The 12101-nt window shown below is 42.2% G+C and overlaps 2 long non-coding RNA genes across 3 annotated transcripts in view; one reads left to right on the top strand and one right to left on the bottom strand.

Moving 5' to 3' along the window:
* Positions 1-6778, bottom strand: part of LOC135992024 (uncharacterized) — a 71691-nt gene extending 64913 nt beyond the window's left edge. Inside the window, exon 1 of the long non-coding RNA XR_010606680.1 lies at positions 6455-6778. This is a non-coding gene — a long non-coding RNA (uncharacterized LOC135992024). The remainder of the gene's footprint in view (positions 1-6454) is intronic.
* Positions 6779-6867: 89 nt separating this feature from the next.
* On the top strand, positions 6868-11705 carry LOC135992229 (uncharacterized). 2 transcript variants are annotated; one of them, XR_010606699.1, is made up of 3 exons: positions 6868-7053; positions 8161-8393; positions 11629-11705. It is a non-coding gene; the product is annotated as an uncharacterized LOC135992229 (long non-coding RNA). The 2 variants fall into 2 exon arrangements; XR_010606700.1 differs by having other exon boundaries at positions 6868-7109.
* The last annotated feature ends 396 nt before the right edge of the window (positions 11706-12101 follow it).

Below are 12101 nucleotides of genomic sequence, written 5' to 3'. Positions count from 1 at the left end.
AATAACAGTTTTCAATTCTGATTTCGTGCAGATTTTAGCTGTGACTCTGCACCTACTGTGCACCTCATACACTTATTCCACCTTATTATCTGGCACAGGCAGCATCGTGGATCCCACTCACTTCTGAGGTCTGACCAGCGTCCTCGGAATCCTGCAAGGTAAACGCTGTTAGTCAGAGGTAAAGTAACTTTACATGCAGCTTGATTACACCCAGATTTTTCTAAATATATTTAAAGATACCGAAGACTGAAGCAAGCAATAAGTTTTGGCCAAGATGCAGTATTCCACTCTATATATCTGTTTGTTAAATATTATTTAGACATTATTTGGAAGACGAACATAAAACCTGAAAAAAACCCCCAAACGACCAGACAGAAGATCCTCAGGTCTATGTAATACCATTAAATGATTAGGTAGAAAAAGCATTCTGACATTTAAAAAAAAAGACTGAACCTATCCTCAAGGTTTCCCTGATTTGTTTGCATTGTTCCATCATATTGATTAAAGCGAGTTAAAAAATAAAACTCAGATCAGGATTGAAGTTATTTGACAGGATTGCCTGCATTTAAGTGAGAATAAAGCAGGTAAAAACAGGCGAGGCCAGAAACTGTAGGCCCAGGCCTTGGTTTTACAGTTCTAAGTATCTGTTGAATGCCCGAAGCTGGAAAAAATGGTAGGAAAGAATATGCCTCTGTAAATAGGAAAGCAATGTAAGTATGCCTTTCATTTGTCATTTGGCATAAGCTATAATAAATCTGAAAAGCAAGATTATTGCTTCAAACAGGTAAAGAGTCAGGGCATTCATTCACTACCTACTGAAATTCCTACGCAAAAAACCACACGAACCAGCATCTTTTGATTTTGCTGAACATGGAGCCTGAAAGAACTGAATCCCACAATGCCCGTTACCTAAAGACAGCTCAGCCATCACACAGAAAACTGTTTATCAACATGGTAATTGTTTGAATTACTATGCGCAGATCCCATGGCAAAACAGGATGCCCAGAACTTCGACAAACTTGCTGTAAAACAAGGTTCCCTGGAGCCACAAGGTTCATATCTCAACATAATTTGGGAATACAGAGCCTAAAACCTTTTTATTTAGTGAAGGAAGTCCAAATAGAATTTCTCAATATTGTTGCTAAGCCATAGAGGAAAATAACTTCTCCAGCAGAACTCCAAGTCACAAGAACTGATCTTTATTGTATTAGCAGACACTAACTTAAAACTAGTTCTGATAAATTCATAAAATTAATTGGAGTTTTCCTGTCACTTGGGATCTTTGCCCTATGTCCATACCCAGCACATTAGCCATTCTTAACACACAATGGAGATCAAGCAGGTTTATTCATCACCCGGCAGGAATCAAGAACTGCGTAACAGATGTAAACCAACCGTACAAGCTGAAGGTCATCCTAAACAAAAGGATTAGTACAAGTGTTAAAGACATCTTCTACCTTCCATAAAAATAGTTTTCTCCAATTTGGGAAATAATGATTGGTATAATACATTTATAATGATGCAGTATATTCATACAACGCCTATCAGAGCTAAAAACTTTCAGATTTGAGGTTATCATGCATCACATAAGCTTAAAATATAACACGGTAAGACTGTATAGTTATGCAAGCAAAACTGTTGCACTGTATTATTCAGTTACACATACACACAAGCACACACAGAACAGTTGTCCCTATAAAAAAAGGTTCTCTGGCAAATTATCTAAAACATAGCTTTTTTTTAAATAGACCTCACCATACATCCTAAACACTATATATGTTAAAGGATTTACACATTAAAAAACTTGGACCAGAAATCTACTTGATACTGAACATATTGCATTATTTGAAGGTGCCATCACAGTACCTCATATACAGAGAACAGTAACACTCATCTCTACCAAGAGACAACCAAAATCAGCCTTCTCCTGCAAGTGACCTTCCTGCATCTTACCTATACAAGACAACATGCAAAGTTGCTAAATTTTCTTCTTTAAACACTAAACTGAGGTGGTAAAACATGATGATTTTCAGAAAGGGAACTGCCTCTGAAGATTTTGAAACAGGCTGAATTCCACAGCACCGGGTCACTCTTGAGCAACAGGCTGAGCCAGAGCAGCTGGATCACAGCACAAGGTGCTGCTGCCAGGACAGGTCCCAGTACAAACGTCTGGGCAAAGATCTTTGTTCTTTCTCACTTCTCATAGATTTCCCAGATTAAACAGGAGGACACAGCAGGACTTGCATTAAACTGAAAACTACACCCACTCAAAAGATCATTTCAGAACAGGGTAACAATAATAAAAACGTTTGATAAGCACTGTTTTATTTCACCCCAGCAGCAACATTACTTCTAGAACAGTTACAATAATACAAGTATTTATTCACTTTTAGAAACTTTCGCCAAAACAAAGAGATCCTCAACCAAAAATCACAAGCTATGTAAGCCACATAGTAAGGAAAAAACAAAACATTTTGAGTACATTAATCTAAAATCATCTCCCAGGTGCAAGCTGGCCCATAACCTCAAGGATAACAATTCTATAAACTGAAGCATACGCTATCTGCAAGTGCAACAGTTTTGATTTAATATGTAATTTAACTGCAGTAATATTATAAAATTTGGTTCAAATTAACAATGATGTTTCAGTAATTTGGAGGTTGTATATTTATTGTACAGAAAATATGCACAAGTTATGAATTAAACTACAGTTCTCTCATGTTTGCAAGTGAGATAGCCAAATAATTTTATTCAAACTATTTAAATAAAGGAGATCTTTTCCAGACCAACTGTCAGGGAGAAAGCTATCAATATTCACAAGTGAAATAATCAATTCCAGCACCTGAATCTAGAATCTAAATAGAGGCTAATAGGTTTAGATTAGGTTAGTTTACACTAATCCCTCAACAGAGCTTAAGGGTCAATAAGTATACTACTGAAACTTTGGAGAAATGTCAAGTTCAAGATGTCCAGATAACAAACATGGAAGAATGACTGTACTGAATTAAATTATAAAAACATCCTTCCTAGAATAACCCAAAAAGCATATTATGTTCCTTTCAATACTACACAGGAACAGCAACCAGCTTGCTAAAATTCATGAAAGACGTGAGATGATAACGACAAACTGATTTAAGTCTGCGCAACAACTGCCAGATACCAATTTTAAAAGAGATCTGTTTTGAAAATAAAGGGAGAAAAGTATATTTCATCTCGTTTTCTGCTTGTCCTCACTTTTCTTATTTAAACCAGACATCTTGTGAGTAACAGAGACATAGCTTTTATTCTCAGAATCAAGAGTAACAAGGACAACAACAGCACAGTATCATGAGCAAGAGCTTCCCCATCAAAACTACATTCCATCCAGGGAAGCTGATGGAGATTTTAAACTGACAGCTAATGGAGGTTTTTAGAAGATCACATAGTTCACACAGGAAACCAACAATTTCAGCCCAACAGTCTTCTTGATCAAGGAAATTCAGAGCTGAAGTTCTACAAAAAGTGTTATTCTCAAATGTCCACCAGAATACTAATTCTGCCTGAAGGAAAAGCAATAGAAAACAAAAACTTCAGCTCAAGGATGAACGGGCAGCAGGATCCTACCAAAATGAGGAGTCTTCAAGAAATACAAGTTAACACAGCTGTGCCCATACAGTAAAAATCCATCACTTAGCACAGCAGATGCATCAAGTGTTTTCAGCATACTCCATCACTCGTTTGCTTTCAAAATGAAAAATGTTACATTTATCCAGGCTTTCGCTGTGGAAATCAGTCTTAACTACAATATAAAAGCAAGCTTCCACTTTTTCAGAAGTTCAAAAGCAGCTTTGTGCTTTTTAATTATATTACACGTCTTCCCAATGTGTCCTATTGTAGAACAATGAAAAACTTATCTGTGGCTAAATTAGAATACGAAACATTATTTATAGTATCCCTTTTCCAGTTATTAAGTATTCCAAATGGCATTTGTGCATATGAAATTTCATCAGGAGGAAAAGTTTTATCGAGGAAGGAGTAGCAAGATATTAATGAAAATTAAACAGACAACCCATCCATGAAAAAAAGGATACTTGTAGTTTCTCTTCCTTTACTTATTTCCTCAAAGATCACCCACCTATTCAATGTTACAAGTAACACTTTAATGTGTTAAAACTGACACTCCAGGTGAGCTCTGTGGATACCCAAACTCTTGCCCAGTGCCAGAACAGCTGCGGAGGGGATGCAGCTGCTATACAAGCACACCCTCCAACTCACCTCCAAAAACAACGCCAATATCTCTGCAGCAAGAGTTCATTAATATAGGTTGCTTATCCAAGGATAAACACTATCAGTAGCCTGGAACAGAACTAATGTGAAATCTGCATAGCTTGGTTACCATTTTGTGAAAATATTCACTGCATTTCTCAAACTATTTTATTGCTTTATAAATCAAACAGATTTATGAAAGGTTCTGCTAGAATACTGATGAACACAAAATGAACATTACTTTGTGGCTCATTTCTTGATACTAAAATATTCCCCACAAAGCTTTTTTTTTAATGACCCCTAAAAGAATGAGCTATTTTCCAGGTATCAGTAAACAAATGTGGTTATGTCATTTTGAGTTACTGGTTTCTGCAGCAGATCTCCAGGATCTTTTTCATGATAGACCTAATAGCTGCACTTTCTTTCTTATTCCTTCAAGCACAATCACATTATTTTTTGGAGCTGGAAATCAATCAACTAATCTTTGAGATGACAAAGAGTTTGCTCACACTATTTCTGCACTAGGGGAGGTAACCCATTAAAACCAGGCTTTCCTATATGGGAGGTAGTGTTACAGTTTTTGTCTCCAGCAAATAACAATACAGCAGAAAGCCACATTTTTCCCCTTTTCCTTCCATGAGCAACAGCTTTCCCTTATTACTTTTATTCACTATGTTTTCCTATGAGCCATTCTATTTTTTTCTGACAACTATGTCCCCTCCCCTAATGAAAAGATGTGCCATCTATTGTTCACTCAAGAAGTTTTGTTCGTAACAATGACAAAACACCTACTTTATGTCACGTTCCACTGCATAACTAATGAGAACACAACATTTGAGCTGTACATCTGTATTCTTAGAAGCCTCAAATTAGCACCATTTTTAATATAACAATAATCTAATTAGCATAATTTCTCCGGCGTTGAATGATAAAACACTCAAGTAAATTTAAATGGCTTAAATTATAGACTTTTATAGATCATTAAAACTATTAAAGAGATCAAGCTAGCCCGTTTTTGATCCAAAATTCCAGCATATTAGAGTCACAAATACAGGCCCAAATAATCTGTAATTGTTTCCAATTTGTTCTCTTCTACTGCTTTGCAAGTTTTGTGATCTCCACATTATTCTACTTGTTTCAATAGTGAATATTATATACATGGCAGCTGATACTGAAGAACTACATAGACATTTTTGGCTTAGTAAAACCTGTTGTAGGCATTCACAAAATGCTTTGGCAATTATAGCCTGGTAACATGGTCTGAAGGTGTAATAACTGATTTTGAAAGAAGTTACACTGACGAAGAAGGTCAGTGAAATTGATACTTAGGTTAAATAACTCAAATACTTTTACTTAGATGTTTATATCCTATAAATGAAACATGCTAAGTGCATTTTAAAGTCCAGAGAGACACCGACTTTGTTTTAAGGCTGCCAGTAGCTGATCCATCATCTCCTTGCTACATCCTTCAGCCTTCCCTATTCAGAAGCCTCCATTAACACAAGGGTTCTAACATTTTGCTCACTTATTCTACATAAAAGTTTGCACATAACCTGCCATGCTTTCTTCTTTGCAGTACTCAACATCTGGCATCTAAAACTGTCATGTTTTGTCCAAGTAGAAACGTGATGCTCTTTTTGGAGCATGGAAGTTTCTTGTCACAGCCTGTTTCATTACCAATTAGACATAAAAGCTCTGACCAGCTCATTAAAAGCTAAGCACTGTCTGCCCTGATGAGACACTTTTATTATTATTAGGAGAGCAACATGATTAATCGCTGAAGTAGCAGAGAAACAACTGCAACAGAAGAGGAAACTACAAAACCAAAGGGCTCAAGAGGCCCAGCATTCAAGGACTGACAAAATAATTCTGGATCCTGATGCAAACCTGCACCAAGACACTGGTAATGAAGTTTTATAATATGGGGCCATACATCTACAGTTAAACAAGGGCAGAAAGTCTGCAAACTGGCAAACACAAATCCTACCTATTTTTTTGTGGAATTAGAGCATCTTAGAGTATCTGTTGTAAACCAGCAGTGTTCGTACATTTCATTCTTTTGTTCTACTTCTCTCTCCACATAAGCCATATGCATATATAGTATCTTTCAGAATTCCTGCTTTCCCTCCCACATGTGTCCCACAGGTGCTCAGCCCTGCGCTCCCCGGGAAGGTCACACAGGCCCTGCGGCCCCCCCCGTCCCCTTCACCTCCGTCCTTCCCCTTCCCTCTGCTCGGGGGAGAAACACGAATTCCTCCTGAGAAGACCCTCGGTGACTCCTTGTCCTCTTCTAGACCAGGAGCTCCTGAAGGAAGAGGCTGAGGTGGGGCCGGCCCGACCCGCAGGGCGGCTCCCGCTCCCTCACCTCAGGCACTGTGGTGAACTATGTTCTCAAATTTTCCCCAAAGCAGCCCTTAAGACGGGACCCCAGCCCCACAAAACACAGCGGCTGCATGGCCGCTGACACGCACCCCCCCACAAAAAAGCGGGTGCTTTTTAACCGCTGCCTCAGGACAGCCCCGGGGCCGCCTGCCCCTCAGGGCGGCCCTTCCCCTCCCCTCAGGCGGGAGGAGCTGTGAGGGCCTCGTCACCTCCGGCGGGCGCGGGGCCTTTTCCCCTCTCACCGTGACCGGCAAAGCGTCAGTGTGAGAGCTGCTGGGAGCCCCGGCCCAGCCCAGCGCCAGCCGGGGATCGTGGCCCCGTGAGGCGGTTCCCTCGGGCTCGCCGAGGCCGCGCTCCCCGGCGCGGAGCCGCCGCTCCTCACGCCTTCCCGCCCGTCCCGGTGGCTGGTGAGGGACGGACGCTCCCGTTAGTCGCTCCTTTCTTGTCAAGATCTATCTTAACCATTTCGGGGTTTTTTTAAAGTGAGCACAACAATAGGTTGAGTGGGGCTTTTCTCCTCCCCGGTTGTGTCGTGCCTTCTGTTGCCTGACAGGATGAACAGGAGCAGAGGCAGGTTTGGGGCCTGCTCTCCATGGCGTGGTGGTCGGTGTTGCTGCCGCCCGCCTTGAGGAACCTCGGCGACTTTTGGAAGAGCAGCCTTAAAGAAATACCTTACAGGGTCCGCATGTGTACAAACGCTGTCCTGTTGCGCACCCGGTGTTAGTCAGATTGCCGAACAAAGAAGTGACCAATTCAGTATGCAGGGGGCTGTTAGTGTTTTAACTGAATAGTGTTTTAATTGAATAGAGTATATGTGCAAATGAGGTATTCGATTGCACATTGGGGCATTTAGGCATGGAAAAGTCAAAAGCTGAAAAGTGATGTAGCAGAAAAATGGATTTGAGCCACAAAGATGCTGGAGGGAGTGGAGCATCTCCCGTGTGAGGAAAGGCTGAGGAGCTGGGGCTCTGGAGCTGGAGAAGAGGAGACTGAGGGGTGACTCGTTCATGGGGATCAATATGGAAAGGGGGAGTGTCAGGAGGATGGAGCCAGGCTCTTCTGGGTGACAACCAGTGATAGGACAAGGGGCAGTGGGTGCAAACTGGAACACAGGAGGTTCCACTTCAAGATGAGAAGAAACTTGTTCCCAGTGAGGGTGGCAGAGCCTGGCCCAGGCTGCCCAGGGAGGTTGTGGAGTCTCCTTCTCTGCAGACATTCCAACCCGCCTGGACACCTTCCTGTGTAACCTCATCTGGGTGTTCCTGCTCCGGCGGGGGGATTGCACTGGATGAGCTTTCGAGGTCCCTTCCAGTCCTGGACATTCTGTGATTCCTGAACAGATGTGAACGGTTTTTAGCAGGGCTGCTCAAGCCACTGACCCGCAGCCGTGTCTGAGCGGGGCAGGGGCTGTGGTTGGGCTGTTCCCTGACCCCTGCCCTCCCCATGGCCCTGGGGTTCACACCGCGGTGGGGACACGGGCTGTCAGGAGGGAAGGACACAGCTTTCTCACTTGTCTCCCTTCTCCCTCTGCAGTTTGCTGCGCTAGGACCATCTGCAACAAGTTATTTTCCAGTTTCTCTGACGTTCAGGCCTTTCTGGCAGTTGCTCCAGCCCTGTCAGCCGTCTGTGACCAGCCCATGTGACCAGTCCTGTGTGCACACTGGCTCAGCAGCTGTCTAAGCCAACACCTTGCGCCTCCAAGCACCTTCGTTTTTCCTGAGCCCAGGAAGAGCCCAGCGTCTGCTGGAGTTGCTGAGGTTCCCTAGGTACTGTTCTTGTGTTCTCATTACTAAATACACACATGGTGTTTTACTATCCTGATGATAAGCTGATTTTTTTTAGATGTATAAATATGTAAATCTCTGTAGATCGTTTGCGTGAGATGTTGTATAGAAAGCTGTAGAATTTGATGGAAATATTTTAGTTTCAATAAGATGGAAGTTATTCCAGCTAATAGAAATGAATCACAGAATCACAGAATCACAGAATGTTAGGGATTGGAAGGGACCTCAAAAGATCATCTAGTCCAATCCCCCTGCCAGAGCAGGAAAACTTAGGTGAGGTTACACAGGAAGGCGTCCAGGCGGGTTTTGAATGTCTCCAGAGAAGGAGAATCCACAACCCCCCTGGGCAGCCTGTTCCAGTGTTCTGTCACCCTCACTGAGAAGAAGTTTCTTCTCACATTTAAGTGGAACCTCTTGTGTTCCAGCTTGGACCCATTACCCCTTGTCTTACTGTTGGTTGTCACCGAGAAGAGCCTGGCTCCATCCTCGTGACACCCACCCTTTATATATTTATAAACATTAATGAGGTCACCCCTCAGTCTCCTCTTCTCCAAGCTAAAGAGACCCAGCTCCCTCAGCCTTTCCTCATAAGGGAGATGCTCCACTCCCTTAATCATCTTTGTGGCCCTGCGCTGGACTCTCTCCAGCAGTTCCCTGTCCTTCTTGAACTGAGGGGCCCAGAACTGGACACAATATTCCAGATGAGGTCTCACCAGGGCAGAGTAGAGGGGAAGGAGAACCTCTCTGGACCTACTAACCACCCCCCTTCTAATACACCCCAGGATGCCATTGGCCTTCTTGGCCACAAGGGCACAGTGCTGGCTCATGGTCATCCTGCTGTCCACCAGGACCCCCAGGTCTCTTTCCCCTACACTGCTCTCTAATAGGTCATTCCCCAACCTGTACTGGAACCTGGGGTTGTTCCTGCCCAGATGCAAGACTCTACATTTCCCCTTGTTATATTTCATTAAATTTTTCCCCGCCCAACTCTCTAGCCTGTCCAGGTCTCGCTGGATGGCAGCACAGCCCTCTGGCGTGTCAGCCACTCCTCCCAGCTTGGTGTCATCAGCAAACTTGCTGATAGTACACTCAATTCCCTCATCCAAGTCATTGATGAATATATTGAACAGTATTGGTCCCAGAACTGACCCTTGAGGCACTCCACTAGATACAGGCCTCCAACCAGACTCCGCCCCATTGATCACAACTCTCTGGCTTCTCTCCTTCAGCCAGTTTGCAGTCCACCTCACTACCCGATCATCCAGTCCACTCTTCCTCAGTTTTGCCGTGAGGATGCTGTGGGAGACGGTGTCAAATGCTTTGCTGAAGTCAAGGTAGACCACATCCACTGCTCTGCCATCGTCAATCCACCTTGTTACGTCTTCATAAAAGGCTATGAGGTTGGTCAAACACGACTTCCCCTTGGTGAAGCCATGTTGACTGTCCCTGATGACCCTCTTATCCTTGATATGTCTTAAGATGGCACCAAGGATAAGGTGTTCCATCACTTTCCCAGGGATGGAGGTGAGGCTGACCGGTCTATAGTTGCCCGGGTCCTCCTTCTTGCCCTTTTTGAAGACCGGAGTGATATTTGCTTTCCTCCAGTCCTCAGGCACCTCTCCCGTTTCCCAAGACTATCCCAAGACTAGAAATGAAGAGGGTTATTTGTTGGGGTTTTTTGCATTGCAATAACTGCTACCTCATTTAGTTTGGTCAGTGATTTTATCAACAAGATATTCTCCTGAATAGTTAAAAATCTTGGCTTTTCCCCCTTTTTATAAGTTGAGAAAAGTTCTGTCCTGACAAAATCATAGATGTAACATAATACAAATATTTAAATTTACTTTGTATTTGTATATTGGTTCAGATAAAAACCCTGTGAATGTGCTTTCCTTCACTTGGAAAAAGACAGAAACAATGCATTCAAATGCACTTTGCAGTCCTATAGAATCTCTAAATAGGGAAAACCCCCTAACCTCTGTCCCCTAGAGGCTCTAGCAAAGTGACTTCATTTTGAGTATTCTTTCACTTCTCAAATTATTCCTTCCAAGATACTGGTTGCAAAAAAGCATTATGGGGGATCAGTGCTACATGTGCTTGGTGTTATCAGTGTACTGATTCACCAGCAACATCTCATAATGACAGAATTGTCTACAATTATGCAAACACAGCTATATTGACTGCACTAGCAGCACTGGCTCATGTAGGAGACACCTGCTCAGCGTGATGGCTTCCGAAAGTACTGGTCTAATTACAGCCTTGACTCTTCATGTTGTACATGGGGAATGGGGCCCTTTCGTTTGGAGTCAGATATTGCCCATAATAATCTGAAGAGTTTAATGCAGTAACAGCTTCTGGTCAGGGTGCACATGTACTGCCACAAACACAGAGGAGGGGGAGAAGGACAGCTGCCTTTGAGAGCAGAAGGAAAAAGTCACAGAGTCTGCAACCACCTTCCTCCCAAACCAACAGGTTTTGCAAGAGGGCTGAACCTTAACTGAAAAACACTGCGACTAATAGTCACGAGATGGAAAGGAGCTGAAGTCTTGGAAAGATCGATGGTAGTTGTTTTTAAACAATTCAGATAACCCAAGCAGTGCAATATTGAAGTTCTTTTCAAAGGAGTGTGTGTGGAGAAGTCCTCCATATTGGGTGATTGCTTTTTGAAGTGAGTGATTTCTTGTGGAGGTTGGTTGGTTGTTTATTTCCCATTACAAGAAGTTAAGTAAGCTTTAGCAAATCCAGTATAGAATAGCCATTATGGAAAACTATACTTTCCTTAAATTATATTTTATATAATTTTTATTTGTACAGCAAGGAAAAATACACAACATGCTATCACTTTTGTTCTTAAATCCTTCTAATAGTAGTGTTTGGAGATCCCACTTACTACCAAGAACATGAGGTAGAGTGGAAGTCTAGAATTTTGAACTATTGAATCTGTTGACTCTCCCCCAAATACAGGGAGAAAGTCTAATTCCCTTGCTTATGAACATTACTTCAGGTAGTCCCTTTAATTCAGTAGAAATAAATGTGGGCTGTGGTGATGCTGTAAGTAAGCAGATACCTTGATTAATTTTTGATAAGCTGCAAACCTTGAAAAAGAACATTCTTCAAAGTAAATAACTTTTCCTTCTTCAGGATTAGTAATTTATTTCTTTGTCCAGCATACTTTCAGGGAAAAAAACTGAGTATCTTCTCTCTTTTCCATTTGCAGGTTCTTTTCCTTGCAATTTGATTTATTCTTGCACAGTTGCTGTTCTGGACTCCTTATCTTTTGCACCGTCCTTTTTTTTTTTTTTTTTTTTTTGGTGAAGTCTTGTATTTTTAAAAGGCATAAAGCTTTTTCTGACAATTCTTGGATGAATGCTTTTGTGCAGAGAGGAATTGAATGGGTTCCCAAGAGTGGGTTGTGCATCTGGCTTTTGCTTAGGTGAGCAGTGGAGAACGCTCCTGGCTCTCAAGGCTGGAAAATGGAAGAGAGCTTGTTCCGAATTCGCTAAACTTGAAATCTCTAATTCATGTGAGGAAACCCTCATTACATTTTCCCATGGGGACTCAAGTCATTTGGATAAAGAGTATTCATGCTGTGCTTTAGATTGCAGTGAGGAACTCTTCAATTTAGAAAGAGGTTTGAAATTCAAGACCTACCCCTCACAGCCTGTGATGCATGTCTCGACTTAAGATAAT

This window comes from Caloenas nicobarica, chromosome 9, assembly GCF_036013445.1.
Source record: "Caloenas nicobarica isolate bCalNic1 chromosome 9, bCalNic1.hap1, whole genome shotgun sequence".
In the NCBI taxonomy this organism is placed as follows: Eukaryota; Metazoa; Chordata; class Aves; order Columbiformes; family Columbidae; genus Caloenas; species Caloenas nicobarica.
Note: the sequence above shows the minus strand (reverse complement) of the source record. Positions and strands in the feature narration are given on the sequence as shown.